Raw genomic sequence first — 27,460 nt, forward strand, 5'->3', positions numbered from 1 at the left:
GGGGAGCCTGCCTGGACAGTCCGCAGGCTCCTGGATGTCCGTCGTAAGGGCCGGGGGTTCCAATATCTGGTGGACTGGGAGGGGTATGGACCTGAAGAATGCTCCTGGGTGAAGAGGAGCTTCATCCTGGACCCGGCCCTCCTGGCCGATTTTTACACGAGACATCCGGACAAGCCTGGTCGGATGCCAGGAGGCGCCCGTTGAGGGGGGGGGGTCCTGTTATGTGGGCCGCTGAAGAGGAGGTACTGCTGGCCCTCCACCACCAGAGGGCGCCCTGCTTGGAGTGCGGGCTCCAAGCACGAGAGGGCGCCAGACCCAGAAGAAGTGACAGCTGTCATTCATCCTCTGCACCAGCTGTCACTCGTTCTTCATCATCATCATCACCATAAAGGCCGGACTGCAACTCCACCTCCTCGCCGAGAAATCGAATACTGGAGGTAATTTCTCTAATGACTCATACGTTGTGTAATAATCTGAACTTCTGTTGCAGCCATTTTCCTGGTGTTTTCCTTATCTGTGGGATTGGCGTTTGGTGTGACAGCGACGGCTTCGCCTCACACCCCAAACCAGATAAGTGGTTAATCAGGAGCTGCACAAGTGTGTGATTGGAGGTGGAGGTGCTCCCTCCTAACTGTGTGCAGACTGTGGATTACTGAGTGTGCAGACTCACACTCATTCATCTTGTCTCTGCTTTCTGCTTTCCAGGGTCGACAGCCAAAGACAGAGGCCACCTGGGGACTCGGGACTTGGCAGCTCTGGTGTTCTTCAGACCGTTGGTGGTGGAAGCCGTGTGGGACGCGGCTTCTCTCTCGTCGGGGGTCTTCTATCTTCGAGCCTGCCCACACGTCACCTGGTGTCAGTTGACTTTGCAAATTCTGTGTATTTAGTTGTGTATTATCACAACATTAAATTGTTACTTTTTGGCTTATTCATTGTCCGTTCATTTGTGCCCCCTGTTGTGGGTCCATGCTACGACACCTTCCCAACAGATTACTGCATTAACTTACATGAATACCATTAATAACATGAATTTATAAAATGTCTCTCTATGTGTGTTGTGGATTAGTTGGGTTAATGTTGTGCTTTACACAAAATACAACTATATATATATATATATATATATATATATATATAAAATAATGTATTGTTATTATTATAATACTGTGAGTTCATTACTTAATGTTTATCACTGCATTAACTAATGTCAGTTAATGTACCCTTGTTGTATTATTAAACGTTTTTGAGGAGGTCATAAGTTGTGAGTTAATACAAATGTAAAAGTTTACAGGGATGATTTTCTCTACATTCGTGGTGCAAAAAGGTAATTTACAATTCAAATTGTAATGTATTGGAATGCTTGAGATCAGTGCAGTTGGCGTTCAACCGCAGTACAACCAGGACAGCGTTCATTAGCATTTTCTGTTTGTTTTTGTTTCCTTAACCACACCTCAGGTTTGTGTTCTTGCACTTCATGCAAATGAGGCACCGCTCGGAGCATCTCAGCAGATTTTACCCCTCCTGTAATTGTTTTGAAGGATTATTCTTCTGTGGATTTCAAAATCATAAAAAAAAAAAAAGAAGAGAAGAGAAGGAAAAATAAGATGACTTTTGTTGAACCTTTAAGCCCCGATGGCACAAACTGCTTCTCATATGATTAAACATTATGGAGGAGGAAGTTGTTTTTGCCCATAGGGCCGCGTCAGTTTTCTGGAGGCTGTAGATGTAACCTCTCCGTGTGTAACATACATTTTTAAAGACATGCACCAAATGCTTTGTCTGATATTAAATGAGATTTCTCTCTCTCTCTCTCTCTCTCTCTCTCTGTCTCTCTGTCTCTCTGAATGATGTATTGTTCTGATTAGGAATGGAATATTAAGGTCTCTGATCTATTGCTCCGGATCATTTTTATTCCCTGCCATACTGAGGGAATCCTTTGAGTTTCATATGTAGTGCTTTGTGCTGGGCGGGGGTGTACGATATGAGACGGGTGCCAGCTGGGCTTCGAGCCTAACTGATATTGGTCCACACTGGGGGTCTTTAGCGATTGAGGTGGTAATAAAATAAAGATGAGACTGGGCCTATGATATTTACAGAAGGACAATGCGATTACGTGAGGACTGTTAGTTCTGCTATGAAGCTCTCGGGTTGTGATGAAAAGCGAGGGATAGATATTAAAGCTGAAGTATTTTGTAAAAGCCTGCCTTCTTGCCACCCAGACCTGCCTCTGAGAGAACCTCAGTGTCATGTAAATAAAGGGAGAACAGAGGATGCGTGATTGCTTTCGACGAAGAGGGACAGCAAAGCGAAGGGTGGGGACACTCAACGAAAGGACAAAACAAAAAGTTGAAAAATGCAACAGTGAAATACATCGAGAAGGTAAATGGAATCTTCTGAGAAATGAAGGATGAAGGACGGCATATTGAAATGCTGGTTTGGAGAATGGCAGGGAGGGAGCAAAGATGAAAAGAGAGCAGCTGTGAGACTGACAGCCAGGCTGAGGTTTGCTGTGTGGCTGCCTGCTTGTTTTTGGCGGCTTCAGATCCACGCCGGCTGCTCCTGCCCTCTGTGAGGCCGACGCAACCGATTAGGCCGTGGTTCTTCACTATGGCCGTGTCCACACGCCAACAGACATGATCTAAGTGTTCCATAAAACACAACACCATAACCAGAAATATCTGCTTATACGGGAAATCACTGAAAACACTGTAGTACGCATGCCAGGCCTGTAGGTGGTGCTGAAACGCCCCCACAAAATGCAAAAATGTGGCGCATACGTAGTCGAACTTCTGCTTCGAGCCACACTGGATTAAAAGTCAACTGCAAGATAATGTTGACTGGAAATCATGTCATGGGTTTCAGGAGCAGTGTTCGAGATACCAGACAGAAAAAGACGTGACTTCTTGTGGCCGGGGTTCAGGCTGGTGTTCTAGAGTTGGGGCTATGACATCACTGTTTCACAAAAGTTTCATATTGCTTGTACATACAGAAATCCAATGGCAGAGTTTTGAGACTTTACCATTCCAGGAATCTGTTTTGGGCTCCGAAAACATTGGTTCTGTGTGGACAAAATGCCAGAATGATACAAACTTTTGTGGATATGCAAAAAAAAAATTAAAAAAAAAAAAAAAATCTGGACTATTAAAATCTGTAATATTTGATCTTTTATTTAATTGTTCTTGCCCATAGCTGTTGAGGCCACAGAGAGGTCAGGTGTGATTTAGATCTATCTATCTATACACAGATAGATAGATAGATAGATAGATAGATAGATAGATAGATAGATAGATAGATAGATAGATAGATAGATAGATAGATAGATAGATAGATAGATAGATAGATAGATAGATAGATAGATAGATAGATAGATAGATAGATAGATAGATAGATAGATAGACAGATAGATACACTCAACAAAAATATAAACGCAACACTTTTGGTTTTGCTCCCATTTTGTACGAGATGAACTCAAAGATCTAAAACTTTTCCACATACACAATATCACCATTTCTCTCAAATATTGTTCACAAACCAGTCTAAATCTGTGATAGTGAGCACTTCTCCTTTGCTGAGATAATCCTTCCCACCTCACAGGTGTGCCATACCAAGATGCTGATTAGACACCATGATTAGTGCACAGGTGTGCCTTAGACTTAGATGGTATCCTTGCAAAATTGACCAATCGCAGTTCAAGATAAACTGGGACTAACAAAGGATTACAGAGGATGCAGATGGAAATGTGCTGAAGTCTGATGTCAAGGGGATGTACCAGGACTGGGTTGCTGATATTAAGGATGGCTGGCAATGAACGTCTTCTATTCACGCTTTGAAGACAAGGACTCACACCTCCCCACCCCCCACACAACTGGATATTCAAACACCATGGACCTCCCCCCTCTCACCGCTGCCCTCCCCCCTCCCCCCGTTGCCCTCTCCGTCCAAGAGGAGGACGTGAGAAGACACTTCAAAAGGCTGAATCCACGTAAGGCCCCGGGACCAGACTGTGTCTCTCCTGCCACCCTGAGACACTGTGCTGATGAGCTTGCCCCAGTCTTCACGGGGATCTTCAACACCTCCCTGGAGTCATGCCATGTTCCAGTCTGCTTCAAGTCCTCCATTATAGTTCCAGTCCCCAAGAAACCACGCGTCACTGGATTTAATGACTACAGGCCTGTGGATCTCACGTCTGTAGTCATGAAGACCTTCGAACACCTGGTTTTATCCCACCTGAAGTCCATCACCGACCCCCTCCTGGACCCCCTGCAGTTTGCCTACAGAGCCAACAGGTCTGTAGACGACGCCATAAACCTGGCCCTGCACTCCATCCTGCAGCACCTGGACTCCCCAGGAACCTACGCTAGGATCCTGTTTGTGGACTTCAGCTCTGCATTCAACACCATCCTTCCGGCTTTGCTCCAGGACAGGTTTTCTCTGCTCCACGTGCCCGACTCCACCTGCAGGTGGATCACAGACTTCCTGACGGACCGGAGTCAGCGTGTGAGGCTGGGAAAGAATGTCTCGAACACTCGGGCTCTCAGCACAGGATCTCCACAGGGCTGTGTCCTTTCCCCTCTGCTCTTCTCCCTCTACACTAACTGCTGCACCTCCAACCACGACTCTGTAAAGCTCATCAAGTTTGCGAACGACACCACCCTCATCGGACTCATTTCGGATGGGGATGAGTCTGCCTACAGGAGGGAGGTGGACCGGCTGGTGACCTGGTGCAGCAGCAACTACTTGGAGCTCAACGCCCAGAAAACAGTGGAGATGATCGTGGACTTCAGGAAAGTCACAGCCCCCCGCCCTCCCCAACAGCCCCATCACCACTGTGGTCTGTCACCGCTTCCTCGGCACCATCATCACCCAGGACCTCAAGTGGGAGTCAACCATCAGCTCATTCATCAAGAAGGCCCAGCAGAGGATGTACTTCGTGCGGCAGCTGAAGAAGGCCAAGCTGCCTGTCCAGCTGATGGTGCAGTTCTACACGGCCATCATCGAGTCCATCCTCTGCTCCTCCATCACGGTGTGGTACGCCGGGGCCACAGCCAGGGACAGACACAGACTGCAGCGCATTGTGGCCTCTGCTGAGAAGGTGATTGGCTGTAGCCTTCCATCTCTCCACGACCTGCACGTCTCCAGGACTCTGGGCCGAGCAGGTCGGATCACAGCTGACCCTTCTCACCCTGCACACGGTCTGTTCAAACCACTCCCCTCGGGCAGGAGGCTATGGTCCATCCGGACCAGAACCTCCCACCATAAGAACAGTTTCTTCCCCTCTGCCGTTAGACTCATGAACTCCTCATAACTCAGTCACCTTAACCTTAACTCTGTCACTTTATCATTTTATCACGGGTCACTTTAGACAATGTACTTTGGTTTTAATTGCACTCCTCCCACTGCACTGTTTTTTTCTATTCCTCTTTCTTTCTGTTTTTCTGTTGCACACAGCCTTTCATATTTTATATGTCATTTTTTATCTTATATTTTGTCTTATTTTGGCACATATTGTATATTTTATCTCAGCATTTTATATTGCTCGCTGTTTAATGTTGCACCATTATATCGAAGCAAATTCCTAGTCTGTGAATCCTGTTCATTGGCAATAAACTTCTTCTGATTCTGATTCTGATTCTGAACCAGACTGTTTTACAGCAGTAAGAAGGGTAATTTTCCAAACTTTCTGATTTGTAATAGTGATGGACAGGTTGATAGTAAAGATCAGACAGGAGTGTCCACAGATGACACTGTGATTGTACACTGTAAAAAAAAAAGAAAAAAGTCTGTGAAATTAACGGGGAACCTCTGTAAAATTATGGCATAAAATAACTGTAAAAATAAAAATAATGGGGTAGCGTTTAGTTGACAGCAAAAATTTGTAAAATGTGTAACAAAACTGAACTGTGAATTTAACCGTACAAATATGTTAAAATAATCATATACCATTGTAGAATTTACAAATAACTAATATACAGGGTTGGGAGGGTTACTTTAAAAATGTATTCCAATACAGTTACTAGTTACCTGTTGAAAAAATGTAGTCAGTAACATAATCCAAGTACCATAATATTAAAGTAATGTAATTTGAGTACTTTCAATTACTTCTGGATTACTCAAATATCAGATATGCTAATACAGACCAAAGAAACTAAATATAAATAGTCTTGACCACATAGTACAGTTTATTAAGCAAAAATAAAACTGTTTCTTTTCCATGGCATGTGCTCTGTTTTACTTCACATTATGAATTAAGAGCACCACAATATTGTTTTAAACACACCCAGTGTTCACCTGCTAAATTTTCAACAAAAAAATGCCAAACAAATGAAAGATAATGAAAACTCAGGCGTGTGCGGATGAATTTGTAATTAAAAGTGGCAGAAACAATATACAAAAAAAAAAAATGTAAATTCGCACCATGTTTAACATATCAGTCCACTTATTGAACTTTCAAAATAAGAACAACATCATAATGAAAAACAATAAGTAAATCCTGTCAGTAAGGAGGCGTGGTCGCCATTTTAATTCCGGGCAAGTTAGTGATTTGCGTGAATAGAAGTTCAAGAAACAGGTGGAATATGCCGGAAAGCTGCGCATGTTGGCAAAGTCACAAACGGAGAAACAAGGGAGACAATATTTCCTTCCATAAGTAAGTGGTTTTGGTTCTTCTTGTCACTTTGTCTGTGATATTTGGATGATAAACAGCTGTATGTTTCCTGACGTACCTGTGTGGCCCGATGACACGGACCATTAACTCTTCACTTATGTCTAGTTGATATTTTCCACTGCTAGACCAAAGTCTAGTTAAAATACTTGTCGTTAGTGATTAAAATTGTTCGACAAGACTGGGGATTTTTTTAAATTTGCACCTTAAAATAATGAGATTATAATGACCCGCGCTGTGCCGCTCACAGTCACACCCACACACACACACACACACCACTGACTTCATGAATGAAACTCGGTCAATAAAGGATAATTGTGTAAAAATATAATATATATATAAATGTATTGTAATGGTTTTAGGAGCCGCGCTGCGTTGAACAGCTGCAGCAGGACGGATCAGCTCAGCAGCTTGAACAGCGCAGATCCGTGTAACGTTTAACACTAATATTTGGGAATGTATGTATGTGTCCGAGTAAGTTTAATACTTTCCTGACATAATTTAATGTAATTTAATTTTACTGGCTCGATATCCAGGTCAAAATGGCATTTTTTTAACATGTATTTTGCGAGCATTTTTCTGAGTGTTCAGTCGCGAATCTCCATTGAAAATGCATTAACATCCGGGTACTTCATCAGTATTTTGCCTGGTTAGGAGACATCATGTAGCTGTTCATGTTTTCGTTTCAAAGAAAAAAAAATATATACAGATAATATCATAAAATGCATTAAAATTGTAATCCTGTGAAGTAATCCCCATTTTTACTAAATATACCTGTAATCTGAATACGTCTTTTTTTCTGTAACTGTAGCGGAATACAGTTACCTTTTTTTTGTATCCTAATTACGTAACGCCGTTACATGTATTCCGTTACTCCCCAAGCCTGCTAATATAGTTATAGTAAAATAGTTTAAATACAGAAAAACCACAATACCAGTAACGGTGCAATACCAACCCAGTCTCATGGCAAGTCGTGATTCAGCAGCACGAAATATACATTAATCTATTGGTTCGTGATATTGAAATGAAAACTGCCTCATTTTCGTCATGACAGCACAAATTCATTCTAATTCATTCCGTGAGGGCTGCATGAAATAAAATGTGAAACAGGGGTGGTGGTTATGGTTACGGTGGGGAGAAGGAGTAGGATTAGGTTATGGTTAAGGTTAAGGTTGGGGGTAGGAGTAAGGTTAGTAATAGTGAGTTAAAAAAAAAACCTGTCACAAAAATTTGACTGATTTTGTCATAGGAGCACGAAAAACAAACAAACAAACAACTACAAAAAAAAAAAAAAGTGAGACTGGGCTGGCAATACAGTTAAAATTACATGACACTTAAAATCTCACGTAAAATCACTTAAAATCTCAGTGAAGTGGACTGATTCTGTTCTCTCAGACCATGTAGTTAGTGCACTTGATTTCAGTGTGGAAGTTCTCCATTCAGTGCCCACCACTGCCACGTTTCTCCATGTAATGTGGAGTTTTCTCAGGAAGGACAGCTGGTGTAAACTTGTGCAAAATCAACATGCAGACCCACCTGGATCTGCTGTGGTAACCCTGAGTGAAAAACCAGGCAGCAGCCAAAGGGTCTTACTATATGTGTAAATATTACACAAAAAAATTGTTTAATAACAGCATGGCCATGCAAATTCAACAGGAAAGGGCCATTACATTACAGGGTTTTTTGTAAATTACAACAGGTATAAACGGCAAAAATTTACATATTTTATATGAAAACCATTATATAATTCCTGTATTTTTACAGAATTCCTCTGGCAATCACAGCTGCCAGAATTTTCCGTAAAAACAACTGAATTTTTTTACAGTGTTGTGACAATAGGAAGCACACTGAGACAAGCCCAGAGACAGAAGATAGACTGTGGAGAGAAGGGGAATGAAAGAGGAATTAAGGAGAATGAAAGTTATTGGAGGAAATGGAGTATATATGCCGGAATAATTTGGCTGACCAGTGGAACGTGTGATTACATGGAGTACAGTGGGGCAGGTGGATGGCGGTGATGACTTTCAATTAACATCAACTGCTGAAAGTAATGGAGAGTGTTTCGAGGAGATAAAGAAGAAAGGCAAGCAGGGTGTAGTGGATGGAGAATGATGCCGAGGATGGAGGCCTCAGGCAGCGTAGAAGAGAAATGTCAAAAAAGAAGTTTATGGATGTGGTGAAGAAGGATATGCAAAGGAAGATGCAGACAGAGTGATAGAAACATATGATCTGCTGTGTGAGCCCTAATGGGAGCAGCCAAAGAAGCAGATTGCCCAGCCCAAGGCTTAAACAGTTATCACACATCAAAATGATCCCAACACACTCTGATGGAGTCACAAATCTTTTCAAAGTAGAAATGATACATCACCCCTGTTATTCAAGGGTTTGCATGTTTGTTTCTTAAAACCCTAATCAGGAAAGTTAAGGTGGAAAACTTTGACCTTCTATTTCTTTGCAGTCAGTATAAACTCAATATATTCACGTTTTGTGTGGTAAACTTCATTACATTGTTAAAACACATCCATTACTGCATTTCAAGCCTGCAACTGCTGGGATGGGCTAATTTAGGGCTAGTAATGAGGTAAAAAAAATAATAATAATAATTTAAACAGGTGATGTCAACAGGTGATCATGTTCATGATTTAGTACAAAAGCAGTTTCCATGAAAGGCAGAATCTTTGAGGATCAAAGGTTACCAGAGGATTTCCACTTTGCCAACAAATGCATGAGCAAATTATTGAAATTCTGTTTGATATACAGTATCTTAGTTTCTCCCCTCTGAGCTGCCACCTTATCGGTGGTGAGGGAGTTTGCGTACCCGGATGATCCTAGGAGCTATGTTGTTGGGGGCTTTGTGCCCCTTGTAGGGTCTCCCAAGGCAAACAGGACCTAGGTGACGGGTCAGACTAAGGGCAGTTCAGAAGCTCCCATGACCAGTAAAAAATCAAGGACCGAGATGTCGCCCAGTATGGCGGAGCCAGGGCCCCACCCTTCTTGGAGTCCCTGGGAGTGGTACTAGATAGCGCTCCAACTGGGGACTCCGTTGTTCTCATTGGGGGATTTCAGTGCCCACTGTGGGCAGCGACAGTGAGACCTGGAGAGGGGGGTGATCAGGAAGCACGGCCTCCCCGATCTGAACCCGAGTGGTGTTCAGTGACTTCTGGTGCTAGTCACAGTTTGTCCATCACGAGCACCATGTTCGAGCACAAGGATGTCCATAAGTGCACATGGCACCAGGACACCCTGAGCCAGAGGTCGATGATCGACTTTGTAGTCGTATCATCTGACCTTCGGCCACATGTCTCGGACACTCGAGTGAAGAGAGGGGCTGAGCTGTCGACTGATCACTACCTGGTGGTGAGTTGGATCCACTGGGAGGGGAAGGAAGCCAGTCAGACCTGGCATGCCCAAACGTATCGTGAGGTCGCTGCGGGAACGACTGGCGGAACCCTTTTTCAGCGAGGTCTTCAACTCCCATCTCCGGGAGAGCTTCTCCCAGATCCTGGGGGAGGTTGGAGACATGGAGTCCAAGTGGACCATGTTCTCCACCTTTATTGTCGATGCGGCCACTCGCAGCTGTGGTCACAAGGTCTCTGGTGCCTGTCGCGGCGGCAATCCCCGAACCCGGTGGTGGATGCCAAAAGTAAGGGATACCGTCAAGCTGAAGAAGGAGTCTTACTTATCTTTGTTGGTAGGTGGGACCCCGGAGGCAGCTGACAGGTACCGGCAGGCCACGTGTGCCGCAGCCCGTGCGGTCACAGAGGCAAAAACCCGGGGCTGGGAGGAGTTCGGGGAGGCCATGGAGGAGGACTATCGGTCATCCTAGAAGAAATTCTGGCAAACCGTCCAACGCCTCAGGAGGCAGAAGCAGCTCTCCACCAGCACTGTCTACGGTGCGGGTGGGGAGCTGTTGACCCTGACTGGGGATGTTGTTGGGCGGTGGAAGGAATACTTTGAGGATCTCCTAAATCCCATCGTCACGTCTTCCGAAGAGGAAGCAGAGACTGGGGACTCAGAGGCAGACTCATCCATTACCCAGGCCGAAGTCACCGAGGTGGTTAGAAAGCTCCTCCGTGGCAAGGCTCCTGGGGTGGATGAAATCCGTCCTGAGTACCTTAAGTCTCTGGATGTTGTGGGACTGTCTTGGCTGACACGCCTCTGCAACATCGCGTGGCAGTCGGGGACAGTGCCTCTGGATTGGCAGACCGGGGTGGTGGTCCCTCTGTTTAAGAAGGGGGACCGGAGGGTGTGTTCCAACTATAGGGGGATCACACTCCTCAGCCTCCCCGGTAAGGTCTATTCCAGAGTACTGGAGAGGAGAATTCAACCGATAGTCGAACCTCGGATTCAGGAGGAGCAGTGTGGTTTTCGTCCTGGTCGCGGCACACTGGACCAACTCTACATGCTCCATCGGGTGCTCGAGGGTTCATGGGAGTTCGCCCAACCAGTCCACATGTGTTTTGTTGATCTGGAGAAGGCATTCGACCATGTCCCTCGGGGCACCCTGTGGGGGATGCTCTGGGAGTACGGGGTCCAGGGTCCTTTGCTAAGGGCTATCCGGTCCCTGTACAACCGCAGCAGAAGCTTGGTTCGCATTGCCGGTAGTAAGTCAAACCTGTTTCCAGTGCACATTGGCCTCCGCCAGGGCTGCCCTTTGTCACCGGTTCTGTTCATTATTTTTATGGACAGAATTTCTAGGCGCAGCCAGGGTGTAGAGGGGGTCTGGTTTGGGAACCACAGAATCTCATCTCTGCTGTTTGTGGACGATGTGGTTTTGTTGGCTTTGTCAAATCAGGACCTTCAGCGTGCACTGGGGCGGTTTGCAGCTGAGTGTGAAGCATCCGGGATGAAAATCAGCACCTCCAAATCTGAGGCCATGGTTCTCGACCGGAAAAAGGTACTTTGCCCTCTTCCTTGCCTCAAGTGGAGGAATTAAGTATCTCGGGGTCTTGTTCACGAGTGAGGGACGGATGGAGCGTGAGATCGATAGATGGATCGGTGCAGCATCTGCAGTGATGCGGTCGCTGTATCAGACCGTCGTGGTGAAGAGAGAGCTGAGTAGGGGAGCAAAGCTCTCGATTTACCGATCAATCTATGTTCCGATCCTCACCTATGGTCATGAGATTTGGCTCATGACCGAAAGAACGAGATCGCGAGTACAAGCGGCCGAGATGAGTTTCCTCCGCAGGGTGGCTGGGCTCTCCTTTAGAGATAGGGTGAGGAGCTCAGTCACTCGGGAGGAGCTTGGAGTTGAGCTGCTGCTCCTCCATGTCGAAAGGAGTCAGTTGAGGTGGCTCAGGCATCTTTTCCGGATGCCCCCTGGATGCCTCGCTGGAGAGGTGTTCCGGGCACGTCCCATTGGGAGGAGGCACCGGGGAAGACCCAGGACACGCTGGAGGGACTACATCTCTCAGCTGGCTTGGGAACGCCTTGGGGTTCCCCCGGAGGAGCTGGGGGAGGTGTGTGTGGATTGGGAGGTCTGGGTGGTTTTGCTTGACCTGCTGCCCCCGTGACCCGACTCCGGATAAAGTGGAAGAAAATGGATGGATGGATGGATGTTTCTCTTTCTATAATGCATGATATAATTCAATGATTCAAAGAATCTGGAGGATTTTTAGGGTGTAAAGGTTGAGGGAAGCCTATCATGAACACCCGTGATGTCTGACACCTCAGGTGGCACTGCATGATGAACAGTCATTCATCAATAGCTGATATAACCACATGGGCTAGTGACTTAACTTCACTTTGAGAAACTTTTGTCAGCACTACATTATAGAGTTACATTCACAAATGGCATTTAACACTTTGCTCTGCAAAAACAAAAGCCTTATGAGCCAGATCTTTTTTATATAAGAAACAGACATGGTCTGCTCCAGACCAAGGGTGAAGAGGACCTTCCAAAGTGTTGTCAAGAAGTCAAAAAAGCAGGGTCAGAAAAAAAAACAAAAAAAAAAACATGAACTATTTTGGGTTAATTCTGTTTACATTGATATAAGGTCAAAGTTAATCACTGCATTATTTATTTATTTAATTATTTTTAATTTGCAATTTCCATGCCAACCCAGTTTTTTTCTGATTTTAGTTGGTACATAAGTCATTGAGCAGAATAAGCTTTCAAACCAACAAATACAGATGAAAACACTTTTTATTCAACCCAATCAAGGGGAATTTTTTAAATGTGACTCTGAACAATGGAATATGTGGAGATAATTTTACTGATAAATCACACTTCATCTTATAGGAAGTATCAAAAATAGCAGACTCCATGCAGTTTGCACCATGGCAACTGAGACAAGCTGAGAGTTTCAGAAAAATATTGAACGTCAGGTCAGTCCGAAGTTTTCAACTAATGTAGGCAACATACAAATCTATAATTAATTATCTTTTGAGATTGAAAGAGGACTTCTCCTATTTTAAATTTTACATTTTGGAATTGTAAATGATTATTTGTGTGGTCCTTTTCTTGTCCTCTTGTAGTGTCTTTTAATCTTTACTGGGCAGTTTATTGAGCTGTAAAACTGAATGTAAAAGTGACATGGGAGAAGTAACCCCTATACTGGCCCTGAGGTGCACCAGTGCTTATCACTGATATCATAGTGCCAACAACTCCACCTGGACAGCACACCAGTCCATCATGCTTTACTTTCCCAGCCAAAGCCAGATACCTATTTACAGGTGTGTGGACTGGGATAAAGAAGAGGAAATGTTTTGTCCAACAAAACAGACATGTAGCATTGCTGGGAATTAAACCCAGGTCTGCATATTGGTAGACTGACTACCTATGGCACTGAGATACCTGACAAGACATCACATAAGTGTATTTCTATTTCCAGATATCTTTAGACCGACATCCTGTAGAATACTAAGTGAAAATTGGCATCACTATAAATACACAAAGAAGCATCTGAACATCTGCCCCAAATGTAATAGATTCAGTGACTGAAAGGTCATGAATGGCAAAATGATATCTAAACTAATATAAAGTTTTTACTATACTGTAATCAGGGAGATCAGGGAGCTAAATTAATTAGTTGAGTAAGCAAAACAAACAATAAATAAATAAATAAAAATGGTGACTTTGAACTGGCAATCCTTTGCTTTTCTTCTTACAAAGTCCTAGACTACAGCCTCCAGCCAGCAGGTTAAACTGATCTAATTTACAACAGCTGGCATCAACACACACACACACACACACACACACACACACACACACACACACACACACACACACACACACACACACACACACACACACCACACACACACACACACACACCACACACACACACACACACACACACACGCACACACACTCACTCATCCAATCATGTCTTTGGATGTAGGAGGAAGCCGGAGCACCCAGAGAGAACCCACACAAAGATGGGGAGAACATGCAAACTCCACACAGAAAGGCCACAGGTGGGAATCGAACCCATGACCTTCTCTCTATGAGGCAACCAGGGGCGGATCTAGCCATTTTGGGGCCCTAGGCAAAATATAGACATGGGGCCCTCATTCTTGAAACACACACATAAACCAAATAACCATCCCAATACCCTTGCTTTAAATTGAGATTAAAGAATCACAATAAACCAGTAGTGCACTGCCACTAACAATGGTCTCAACACAATGGTCTTAACTCTGACTTAAAACTGACTTTAAAATGATTTAAGAGGTTCTACTTTGTCATCTGATGGTTAATAATCCCATTAATCCATTTGATCGCTTTGGGTGAGGAGACTCTTTCTCAGACGAGCTGCTCAGCTCCGAAATGACGCATGCACAGTGAAGGCAGGGTGGACCGATTTTTAGGGGGGACCGTTGGGTCTGTGACACCAGCACCTAAACGAGGCAGGCCTTTATTCAAGGCCGGCGATTATTAATCAAATGCTGCTTGTTTCCTGCACTGTAATATGGTGTTAGGTTTCACACATATCCCTGGATATGATGAACCAAAGAAATTTAGATCAGAGTCTTCTGCGTGGCTGCGAACCTTCCCCATGATGTGTACCTGCTAAATGACTGAGACCACAATGGGCTGTTATTTGTCACTTTTACATTTTCACTCCTTCTTGTCCCGTCATATTTTAATAATTTTTGCAGTGTGCCCGCAAATATGACCAACTTTACAACACAGAGTCAGAAAAAGATGCTCAAATGACCTGCAGTTCATGGAGGAAATTGTACGCCTTACCTTTGATTTGGAGGTTGATGATTGTATAAAGAAACTCATTGAGGGACAAATTAACCCAGAAAAAGCCGCTGTTTTTGTGGCAAATTGCATAAAGACACGATGGCGAACTTTAAAAGGGTCATGTGCATGTCAGCGTCATTCCATAGCCAAAGAGTTACGAAGTTGTAGAAGCATAAATCGAGCATTAGCATTTGGGGCCCTCATTCTTGAAACACACACATAAACCAAATAACCATCCCAATACCCTTGCTTTAATTTGAGATTAAAGAATCACAATAAACCAGTAGTGCACTGCCACTAACAATGGTCTCAACACAATGGTCTTAACTCTCCACATTAAAAACAGTTTCAGATTACTCCAGCATTTGCCAAAATTATGTTTATTATTCAGATCAAACCAGAGAGAGAGAGAGAGAGAGCTCACAATCTCCATGTGTTAATGAAACAAATACATGTGAAATCAAATAATATTTCCACTGCCAGAGATACAAAATGATCTTACGCTTAACAGAACTAGAATACAAAATGGATATGAGTCCATGAAAACCACTATTTACATTTAAACAGGATTGAAGAAAAGATTTTGTGTGTGGACAGGAATAACAGTGGCTGTGTGGCTGTGAGAGACAGGCAAAGCAGTGGTTGAGTGAGTGAGTGAGTGAGTGAGTGAGTAACAGGCAAGAGAGAGAGAGACACAGAGAGAGAGAGAGAGACACAGAGAGAGAGAGAGAGAGACAGAGAGAGAGAGAGATTGGGTTTGCAGCTAGTTAAGTTCTCAATTTTCAAGTGTTGAGTGAGTGAATGGCGGGCAAAACAGTGTGTGTGTGTGTGTGTGTGTGTGTGTGTGTGTGAGTGAGAGAGAGTGAGACAGAGAGCGCACAAGCATTTGTAAACGCAAAGTCCTACTGTTGTTGTCTTCTCAAAGTCTTCATAGCGGTGTTTTGCTGTATCTGTTAATTTTGGCTCTCTGTTGGGACTGTTTACACAGAGACTGCTACCTGCTGCTTTGGACTTTGAACTAATAGTCTTTTTCAAGACTTTTTTACTTTTTTACCTTTTTATTTTATTTTTTTTTTACTTTTTTACTTGACTCTACTGGTGGTCGGCTCTCACTGCGGTATTGTATCACTTCTTGTTCCGGAGCACAGCGGTGTTTTTCTGTATCTGTTAGCTGTTTGATCTGCGCAGTTAGATTGATCTAGTTATCTAGATTACGATTTGTTTCCCAGTGTAATCTTTACGTGCCTTAACTAAAGCACTCCTTCTGCTGAATCACCTCTAAATTATTTACACATTATTCGCTTTGCGTGTTTTTAGGAATCCGCTAGCTTAGCGTAGCTACTAGCTCTTAGCCGATTTAGCATGGCGGCTTCTCCTGTCTCTCCCGCACTTTTCTGCTCTGGGTGTGAAATGTTTAGTTATTCCTCGGCCTCCTTTAGCAGTAATGGTACTTGTAATAAGTGTAGCTTATTCGTAGCTTTGGAGGCCAGGCTGGGCGAATTGGAGACTCGGCTCCGCACCGTGGAAAATTCTACAGCTAGCAAGGCCCCTGTAGTCGGTGCGGACCAAGGTAGCTTAGCCGCCGTTAGTTCCCCCCTGGCAGATCCCGAGCAGCCGGGAAAGCAGGCCGACTGGGTGACTGTGAGGAGGAAGCGTAGCCCTAAACAGAAGCCCCGTGTACACCGCCAACCCGTTCACATCTTTAACCGTTTTTCCCCACTCGACGATACACCCGCCGAGGATCAAACTCTGGTTATTGGCGACTCTGTTTTGAGAAATGTGAAGTTAGCGACACCAGCAACCATAGTCAATTGTCTTCCGGGGGCCAGAGCAGGCGACATTGAAGGAAATTTGAAACTGCTGGCTAAGGCTAAGCGTAAATTTGGTAAGATTGTAATTCACGTCGGCAGTAATGACACCCGGTTACGCCAATCGGAGGTCACTAAAATTAACATTGAATCGGTGTGTAACTTTGCAAAAACAATGTCGGACTCTGTAGTTTTCTCTGGGCCCCTCCCCAATCAGACCGGGAGTGACATGTTTAGCCGCATGTTCTCCTTGAATTGCTGGCTGTCTGAGTGGTGTCCAAAAAATGAGGTGGGCTTCATAGATAATTGGCAAAGCTTCTGGGGAAAACCTGGTCTTGTTAGGAGAGACGGCAGCCATCCCACTTTGGATGGAGCAGCTCTCATTTCTAGAAATCTGGCCAATTTTCTTAAATCCTCCAAACCGTGACTATCCAGGGTTGGGACCAGGAAGCAGAGTTGTAGTCTTACACACCTCTCTGCAGCTTCTCTCCCCCTGCCATCCCCTCATTACCCCATCCCCGTAGAGACGGTGTCTGCTCCCAGACTACCAATAACCAGCAAAAATCTATTTAAGCATAAAAATTCAAAAAGAAAAAATAATATAGCACCTTCAACTGCACCACAGACTAAAACAGTTAAATGTGGTCTATTAAACATTAGGTCTCTCTCTTCTAAGTCCCTGTTGGTAAATGATATAATAATTGATCAACATATTGATTTATTCTGCCTAACAGAAACCTGGTTACAGCAGGATGAATATGTTAGTTTAAATGAGTCAACACCCCCGAGTCACACTAACTGTCAGAATGCTCGTAGCACGGGCCGGGGTGGAGGATTAGCAGCAATCTTCCATTCCAGCTTATTAATTAATCCAAAACCCAGACAGAGCTTTAATTCATTTGAAAGCTTGTCTCTTAGTCTTGTCCATCCAAATTGGAAGTCCCAAAAACCAGTTTTATTTGTTATTATCTATCGTCCACCTGGTCGTTACTGTGAGTTTCTCTGTGAATTTTCAGACCTTTTGTCTGACTTAGTGCTTAGCTCAGATAAGATAATTATAGTGGGCGATTTTAACATCCACACAGATGCTGAGAATGACAGCCTCAACACTGCATTTAATCTATTATTAGACTCTATTGGCTTTGCTCAAAAAGTAAATGAGTCCACCCACCACTTTAATCATATCTTAGATCTTGTTCTGACTTATGGTATGGAAATAGAAGACTTAACAGTATTCCCTGATAACTCCCTTCTGTCTGATCATTTCTTAATAACATTTACATTTACTCTGATGGACTACCCAGCAGTGGGGAATAAGTTTCATTACACTAGAAGTCTTTCAGAAAGCGCTGTAACTAGGTTTAAGGATATGATTCCTTCTTTATGTTCTCTAATGCCATATACCAACACAGTGCAGAGTAGCTACCTAAACTCTGTAAGGGAGATAGAGTATCTCGTCAATAGTTTTACATCCTCATTGAAGACAACTTTGGATGCTGTAGCTCCTCTGAAAAAGAGAGCTTTAAATCAGAAGTGTCTGACTCCGTGGTATAACTCACAAACTCGTAGCTTAAAGCAGATAACCCGTAAGTTGGAGAGGAAATGGCGTCTCACTAATTTAGAAGATCTTCACTTAGCCTGGAAAAAGAGTCTGTTGCTCTATAAAAAAGCCCTTCGTAAAGCTAGGACATCTTTCTACTCATCACTAATTGAAGAAAATAAGAACAACCCCAGGTTTCTTTTCAGCACTGTAGCCAGGCTGACAAAGAGTCAGAGCTCTATTGAGCTGAGTATTCCATTAACTTTAACTAGTAATGACTTCATGACTTTCTTTGCTAACAAAATTTTAACTATTAGAGAAAAAATTACTCATAACCATCCCAAAGACGTATCGTTATCTTTGGCTGCTTTCAGTGATGCCGGTATTTGGTTAGACTCTTTCTCTCCGATTGTTCTGTCTGAGTTATTCTCATTAGTTACTTCATCCAAACCATCAACATGTTTATTAGACCCCATTCCTACCAGGCTGCTCAAGGAAGCCCTACCATTATTTAATGCTTCGATCTTAAATATGATCAATCTATCTTTGTTAGTTGGCTATGTACCACAGGCTTTTAAGGTGGCAGTAATTAAACCATTACTTAAAAAGCCATCACTTGACCCAGCTATCTTAGCTAATTATAGGCCAATCTCCAACCTTCCTTTTCTCTCAAAAATTCTTGAAAGGGTAGTTGTAAAACAGCTAACTGATCATCTGCAGAGGAATGGTCTATTTGAAGAGTTTCAGTCAGGTTTTAGAATTCATCATGGTACAGAAACAGCATTAGTGAAGGTTACAAATGATCTTCTTATGGCCTCGGACAGTGGACTCATCTCTGTGCTTGTTCTGTTAGATCTCAGTGCTGCTTTTGATACTGTTGACCATAAAATTTTATTACAGAGATTAGAGCATGCCATAGGTATTAAAGGCACTGCGCTGCGGTGGTTTGAATCATATTTGTCTAATAGATTACAATTTGTTCATGTAAATGGGGAATCTTCTTCACAGACTAAAGTTAATTATGGAGTTCCACAAGGTTCTGTGCTAGGACCAATTTTATTCACTTTATACATGCTTCCCTTAGGCAGTATTATTAGACGGTATTGCTTAAATTTTCATTGTTACGCAGATGATACCCAGCTTTATCTATCCATGAAGCCAGAGGACACACACCAATTAGCTAAACTGCAGGATTGTCTTACAGACATAAAGACATGGATGACCTCTAATTTCCTGCTTTTAAACTCAGATAAAACTGAAGTTATTGTACTTGGCCCCACAAATCTTAGAAACATGGTGTCTAACCAGATCCTTACTCTGGATGGCATTACCCTGACCTCTAGTAATACTGTGAGAAATCTTGGAGTCATTTTTGATCAGGATATGTCATTCAAAGTGCATATTAAACAAATATGTAGGACTGCTTTTTTGCATTTACGCAATATCTCTAAAATCAGAAAGGTCTTGTCTCAGAGTGATGCTGAAAAACTAATTCATGCATTTATTTCCTCTAGGCTGGACTATTGTAATTCATTATTATCAGGTTGTCCTAAAAGTTCCCTAAAAAGCCTTCAGTTAATTCAAAATGCTGCAGCTAGAGTACTGACGGGGACTAGAAGGAGAGAGCATATCTCACCCATATTGGCCTCTCTTCATTGGCTTCCTGTTAATTCTAGAATAGAATTTAAAATTCTTCTTCTTACTTATAAGGTTTTGAATAATCAGGTCCCATCTTATCTTAGGGACCTCGTAGTACCATATTACCCCAATAGAGCGCTTCGCTCTCAGACTGCAGGCTTACTTGTAGTTCCTAGGGTTTGTAAGAGTAGAATGGGAGGCAGAGCCTTCAGCTTTCAGGCTCCTCTCCTGTGGAACCAGCTCCCAATTCAGATCAGGGAGACAGACACCCTCTCTACTTTTAAGATTAGGCTTAAAACTTTCCTTTTTGCTAAAGCTTATAGTTAGGGCTGGATCAGGTGACCCTGAACCATCCCTTAGTTATGCTGCTATAGACGTAGACTGCTGGGGGGTTCCCATGATGCACTGTTTCTTTTTCTTTTTGCTCTGTATGCACCACTCTGCATTTAATCATTAGTGATCGATCTCTGCTCCCCTCCACAGCATGTCTTTTTCCTGGTTCTCTCCCTCAGCCCCAACCAGTCCCAGCAGAAGACTGCCCCTCCCTGAGCCTGGTTCTGCTGGAGGTTTCTTCCTGTTAAAAGGGAGTTTTTTCCTTCCCACTGTAGCCAAGTGCTTGCTCACAGGGGGTCGTTTTGACCGTTGGGGTTTTACATAATTATTGTATGGCCTTGCCTTGCAATATGGAGCGCCTTGGGGCAACTGTTTGTTGTGATTTGGCGCTATATAAAAAAAATTGATTGATTGATTGATTGATATCATAGAAAAGTGGTGAGCAGCAGTATGGAACCCACATTATCTATGGTTTACCTGTTTGAAGCTGTTGATAAAGAGTTCGCCAAGCAGCCATAGTCGCAAGATGATCGGCAGACTTCTCGTGATCTTTTAGGAAGGCTGATAAATTTTTCCAATCGTTTGTGCCATCGGAGCTGATCCGCTGTTTGTTGCAATCTCCAAACAGCCGACAACAAAAGCAAATAGCGCGGTCTTTCGTCTTGCTGTACACAAGCCAGGACCTTTGGATTTTTTCGTCATTCTTCATGTTCAAATAGTAGTACGTGTTTGTAAATCGTCTGCCCTGTTTGTTCTGGGGGAAATCTCCTCGTATTTGCACTGGTCCTTTCTGTACAATTGAACAATGCTCGGAGTCTGTCAACTTTTCTGGCCAATGTGCAGGGTCGTCGCCTAATATTATTAAATTGTCTCCACTGCTGCTGGTGGTTAACGGCTGAGGTGGCATCTTCGTCTTCATCTGCATCATCCAGAGTCACCTGTTAATCTGCTTCGGCTTCCATAGCCACCTCTCCTTCCTCCTCCACTTCAACATTTTCCTCAACAGCGGAGCCTGAGCATGTCGCAAGTTCAAGAGCTACAGCGGATGCTGTAGCAGCAGGAGGTGTAAAAAAGGACGTTAATTTCGGCAATTCTTTTGATTTCTGCCCGTTTCTTTCTTTTAGCATAATCGCTTTCATAATTCCGCTTCATTTTCACCTAGTCGCATACAGTTCCCTCTGCTTTGGTTTGAAGTCACGTCATGTCGCATATTGCTACGTCATCATATTATGGACTAGTCCAATGCACAGCAACGGAGGGGGGTACGTGTGCTTAGACAACTATTATTTAGACATTAATTCAGTATTGTGCTGATATTTCGTGTTTTTTTTTATATAAATATGTTTTGTTACTTTACATCAGTAACAAATTAAGATTAGTTTTTTTGTGTATTTACTGTGGCTGGGATGGTCAGATTTGGGGGCCCCTATGGAGGGCAGATTTGGTTGAGGCCCTAGGCAAATGCCTAGGTTTGCCTAGTTAAAGAACCGCCTATGGAGGCAACAGTGCTAACCACTATTCCACCATGCTGTCGCATCAACAGACAATTATTGCCAGTTATAGTGGCCATTCTGGCTGTCACTCCGCTGTCAGCATAGATGTCACCTCTTCTTCTGAAACATCTTTAAGGGTATTGATGTTACCTGAGGATACATATAAAAAACAAGATAACAATGTGATGATATTTAATCTTCCATTCTGTTAACTATTTAAATGATTCACTTTTGAGAGTGGCACAGATAACATCAATTTTACAGTAGAATTTTGTAAATGCTGATAAAAGCACCACATCTGGTCAAGTGGCAACTTTAAAATTCAAGATGGCTGCTGAAGTGACACTGAAAATGACTTTTTATGTGATTGATTTGTGTAATGTTCATGCCAAATTGTATCACAATGGATATGTTTTACAGGATCAGTGGAATCCAAGATTGCATTTAATTTCAACATAGCCACCAAATCAAGTCCAACCCCCACCCCCCACTTTTTGTGCACAAATATTTTGTTACTTATTTGATTTGTGTGATCTTTGTGTTAAATTGTAGGTTTTCAAACATGTTTCAATGACAATATGAGACTCTTTTTGGCATAAATTGGCATTTGACTTTGTTAACTGCAGATATTAAATAAAACACAATATATTCAACACTTTTTTTTTGTAATAGAATGATATGCAGTAGTTTCAATACATGAACACTTTCAAATCTTGTGCTGGAAGATTTCCATCCAGCACAAGATTTGAAAGTGTTTGTTGTGAAAGTGTAGTGACACGGACCCACAACAGGGGGCGCAAATGAACGGTCAATAGATGAGCCAAAAAGTAACAATTTAATGTTGTGAAATGTGCACAACGAATATACAGACAATCTCAGAATATGATTACAGTCAAATTACAAAGGTGACGTGTGGGCAGGCTCGAGGATAGAAGACGTCTGTCCTGAGAAGGGCCGGAACCACACGATTTCTGCCACCACCGAACCTGGTGAATACTGGAGCCGCCAAGTCCCGAATTCCCAGGTGATCACCGTCTCCGACTGTCGGATCTGGTACTGCTGGCGAGAACAAAGACAGTCAAGTGTGGGTGTGTATATACCCAGTAACAACAACGGTGGGAATGCCACCTCCACCTCTCACTCAATATGTGATGAGTACCGCAGTGATTCCTCAGGGGAAAAGAGTGCCGTCCTGCACTCACTCAGCTTCCACAGATAGAGGAATCGGTACTCCTGCAAACACTCACAATATACAGATATATTGTAACACAAAACGGCTGAGGATATTACCTTCAATGAAGTACGATATCTCGGCGATGAGGTGGAGATGACGTCTGGGTTTAATGGAGTGAGGTGATGAAGAATGAGTGACAGCTGTCAGGAAGTAATGAGTAACAGCTGTCACTCCCGGCTGTGTCCGTGGCGGCAGCGCCCTCTCGTGCCTGAAGCCCGCACTGCAGGCAGGGCGCCCTCTGGTGGTGGGCCAGCAGTACCTCCTCTTCTTGCGGCACACACAACAGTGTTCATGTGTTTGAAAGTGCAACTGCAATAAATTTCATTATAATTTGGCACATAAGTAAAGCAGGAAACTTTATAAAACTTTGTGAAACTTTGTAAAAACCTTGTAAATGTTAGAATTGCCTGTGCAGTGAGTCACCCCTTTGAGTCTGGCCTGCTTGAGGTTTCTTCCTCAGTATAATCAGAGGGAGATTTCCTTACCATTGTCGCCTGTGTGTTTGCTCTAGGGGTTGGTAAGGTTAGACCTTACTTGTGTAAAGCACCTTGAGGCAGCTTTGTTGTGATTTGGCACTATATAAATGAAATAAATTGAATTGACCGTTCCAAGGTACATGTGTGTAATAACAGATTATATTCTTCAAATATGCATAGTAAAATGTACAAAACATAATACACAAAAAGTTGAAATCTCACATATTCATCAGATACCAGGTGTTGATGATGTCATCCAAAACAAGATGAAAGATTTTCTAAATTTTCAATAGCATCATTGTTATAAGGTGTAGTGAGAAAAAAAAATTAATGCACACATTAGTGGGGTCCTGCTGGATAAACTACAGCCTCAGTTTGTAAAAATGTGCAAAAATTAAATGGGATGGATGGGGTCATGTATTGCAAGATTTTGGCAAACAACCTCCTTCCCTCAGTAAGAACATTGAAGATGGGTCATGGCTGGGTCTTCCAGCATGACAATGACCCCAAACACACAGCCAGGGCAACTAAGGAGGGGCTCCGTAAGAAGCATTTCAAGGTCCTGGAGTGGCCTGGCCAGTCTCCAGACCTGAACTCAATAGAAAATCTTTGGAGAGAGCTGAAACTCCAAACCTGAAAGATCTGGAGAAGATCTGTCTGGAGGAGTGGACCAAAATCCCTGTTGCAGTGTGTGAAACGTGGTCAAGAACTACAGGAAACGTCTGACCTCTGTAATGGCAGACAAATGTTTCTGTACCAACTGTTTAAAGTCTGTTTTTCTCTGTGATCAAATACTTATTCCATGCAATAAAATGCAAATTAATTATTTAAAAATCATACAATGTGATTTTCTGGAATTTTTTATTCTGTCTCTAACAGTTGAACAGTTGTACCAACAATAAAAAATGCAGACCCCTACATTCTTTGTAGGTGGAAAAGCCTGCAAAATTGTCAGTGGATCAAATACTTATTTCTCCCACTGTATGCTGAGCACAGACAGACGGACGGAGGTACGTATGCAAAGCCTTCGCAATACCCAATGGCCTTATTTTGGCACTGGGTAAAATGGATGGCATAGTAACTGCCCATCATGTATATTCACTTTATTCACTAATTCAGTTTGTGAACTCTCCCTTTGATTGCATGAAGTGAAAATGTGACATCACAGATTCAAAACAAAACAAAACATATAATAGCATCATGTTCCGAGTCAATGAATCTATGCTGTGTTTGTTAGAGCGCTTGTGCACTGGGCCACTTCCAGGGGCTTGAGGTCACAGCGCTCCACCAGCATTAAAAGCCATGCGGCCATTTTTGCTCGGCTAATAGAATTAGCAGGCCATCTGTTTTTGTGCGGTGAACCCCTGCTAATTATGTTATAATATCCCATTCAACTGCAGTCGCCTTTTTAATATTCCCGCTGCAACCCACTCCGGGGGCAGGCTCAATAAAAGCAGGTGGCTGGAGACAGAGATGCAGAAACACAAACCCACATGCTCTCTTCTAATGAAATAACACTGTAGCTCAAAGTGTATATCTTACCTGAAATGGGAAATATGTTCAGAGGCTGAGCCATGTTGCCAGGCGACTGCTGCCTGGAACGGTGTGGGTCTGTTTTGACAGACAGATGGAGGAAGGGTGGGGTGGGGGGGGGGGGGTGATGTGGCAAAACCAAAAAGCTGGTGTTATAATGTCTGTAAGTCTGGCTGTGTGGTTGTTTGGCCGCCGTGGCCCGTGACAATGATGTCAATGTTTGCTGTGCTGCGCTTCAGGGGAGGTTTGCAACACGGTTAATAACCTGGCTGCTTCACCCATCTGGAAACGCTGGTACTGCTTGATGCACAGCGCACTTTCTTTGCACCATGTCTGTTATTACAGTTTAATTACTGGTGTACTGTGCGTTTCAAGCGTGGCCGCTCTTATTTGCCCTGTTGGTGATTTGTAATTTGACTCTTCTTTTTTCCACGTTTACAAAGCCTGCTGTTGTCTTGTTGTTGTTTTCTTCACGTGCCCTTGTGTTTGCAGATTGACCTTGGTCCAGACAAAGTGAGAAAGGGAATCACCCGAGCGCTCCGTGCGCCTCATTAAACGAGAGTACTGTCAGGGGGAGTTGAAATAATGACGCCACGTGTATTGTCTGTCCCGCTTTGTCATCGGAATGAGCCTATATTCTCCTCATGCTTGCCTCTCAGAGATCTGATGTTCACTGGGGACGTCACACTCTCACCTTTCAGCTGCTACTTTTAAATATCGCACATGTTGAAGTCATTATTTCACTTGATCGTGCGGCACTCAAGGACTGGGAGAAGCTGCTGATGGCACAAAATGCACATGTTCAATTAAATTAGGATTTGCACGAGATTTAAATATTGCACACAGGTACAAACTCGGTAATGCACACTATCAATGACAAAAACAAAACAGCATTATTAATAAAACTGCTGCATTATAGAGCACCTAAAGCTGCTTCACCTTGAGTAAAAATAAATAGTAATGCCTAATTTGGTTGGAGATGATTAATGGCTGAAGGACATTTTGTAACGGGGTGTTCATACTGTACAATGAATAATACTAATTCACTACATAAAATCAATCAATCAATCAATCAATTTTTTTTATATAGCGCCAAATCACAACAACAGTTGCCCCAAGGCGCTTTATATTGTAAGGCAAGGCCATACAATAATTATGTAAAACCCCAACGGTCAAAACGACCCCCTGTGAGCAAGCACTTGGCTACAGTGGGAAGGAAAAACTCCCTTTTAACAGGAAGAAACCTCCAGCAGAACCAGGCTCAGGGAGGGGCAGTCTTCTGCTGGGACTGGTTGGGGCTGAGGGAGAGAACCAGGAAAAAGACATGCTGTGGAGGGGAGCAGAGATCGATCACTAATGATTAAATGCAGAGTGGTGCATACAGAGCAAAAAGAGAAAGAAACAGTGCATCATGGGAACCCCCCAGCAGTCTACGTCTATAGCAGCATAACTAAGGGATGGTTCAGGGTCACCTGATCCAGCCCTAACTATAAGCTTTAGCAAAAAGGAAAGTTTTAAGCCTAATCTTAAAAGTAGAGAGGGTGTCTGTCTCCCTGATCTGAATTGGGAGCTGGTTCCACAGGAGAGGAGCCTGAAAGCTGAAGGCTCTGCCTCCCATTCTACTCTTACAAACCCTAGGAACTACAAGTAAGCCTGCAGTCTGAGAGCGAAGCGCTCTATTGGGGTGATATGGTACTACGAGGTCCCTAAGATAAGATGGGACCTGATTATTCAAAACCTTATAAGTAAGAAGAAGAATTTTAAATTCTATTCTAGAATTAACAGGAAGCCAATGAAGAGAGGCCAATATGGGTGAGATATGCTCTCTCCTTCTAGTCCCCGTCAGTACTCTAGCTGCAGCATTTTGAATTAACTGAAGGCTTTTTAGGGAACTTTTAGGACAACCTGATAATAATGAATTACAATAGTCCAGCCTAGAGGAAATAAATGCATGAATTAGTTTTTCAGCATCACTCTGAGACAAGACCTTTCTGATTTTAGAGATATTGCGTAAATGCAAAAAAGCAGTCCTACATATTTGTTTAATATGCGCTTTGAATGACATATCCTGATCAAAAATGACTCCAAGATTTCTCACAGTATTACTAGAGGTCAGGGTAATGCCATCCAGAGTAAGGATCTGGTTAGACACCATGTTTCTAAGATTTGTGGGGCCAAGTACAATAACTTCAGTTTTATCTGAGTTTAAAAGCAGGAAATTAGAGGTCATCCATGTCTTTATGTCTGTAAGACAATCCTGCAGTTTAGCTAATTGGTGTGTGTCCTCTGGCTTCATGGATAGATAAAGCTGGGTATCATCTGCGTAACAATGAAAATTTAAGCAATACCGTCTAATAATACTGCCTAAGGGAAGCATGTATAAAGTGAATAAAATTGGTCCTAGCACAGAACCTTGTGGAACTCCATAATTAACTTTAGTCTGTGAAGAAGATTCCCCATTTACATGAACAAATTGTAATCTATTAGACAAATATGATTCAAACCACCGCAGCGCAGTGCCTTTAATACCTATGGCATGCTCTAATCTCTGTA

General features: G+C 43.2%; 1 long non-coding RNA gene across 1 annotated transcript; it reads right to left on the reverse strand.

The window, feature by feature from the left end:
- Positions 1-1,869: 1,869 nt before the first annotated feature.
- LOC117528541 lies at positions 1,870-14,193 on the reverse strand. Its single transcript, XR_004565806.1, has 3 exons — positions 14,117-14,193; positions 7,433-7,439; positions 1,870-1,881 (listed from the first exon to the last, which is right to left on the reverse strand). It is a non-coding gene; the product is annotated as an uncharacterized LOC117528541 (long non-coding RNA).
- Between the last annotated feature and the right edge of the window lie 13,267 nt (positions 14,194-27,460).

This window comes from Thalassophryne amazonica, chromosome 16, assembly GCF_902500255.1.
Source record: "Thalassophryne amazonica chromosome 16, fThaAma1.1, whole genome shotgun sequence".
Taxonomy (NCBI): domain Eukaryota; kingdom Metazoa; phylum Chordata; class Actinopteri; order Batrachoidiformes; family Batrachoididae; genus Thalassophryne; species Thalassophryne amazonica.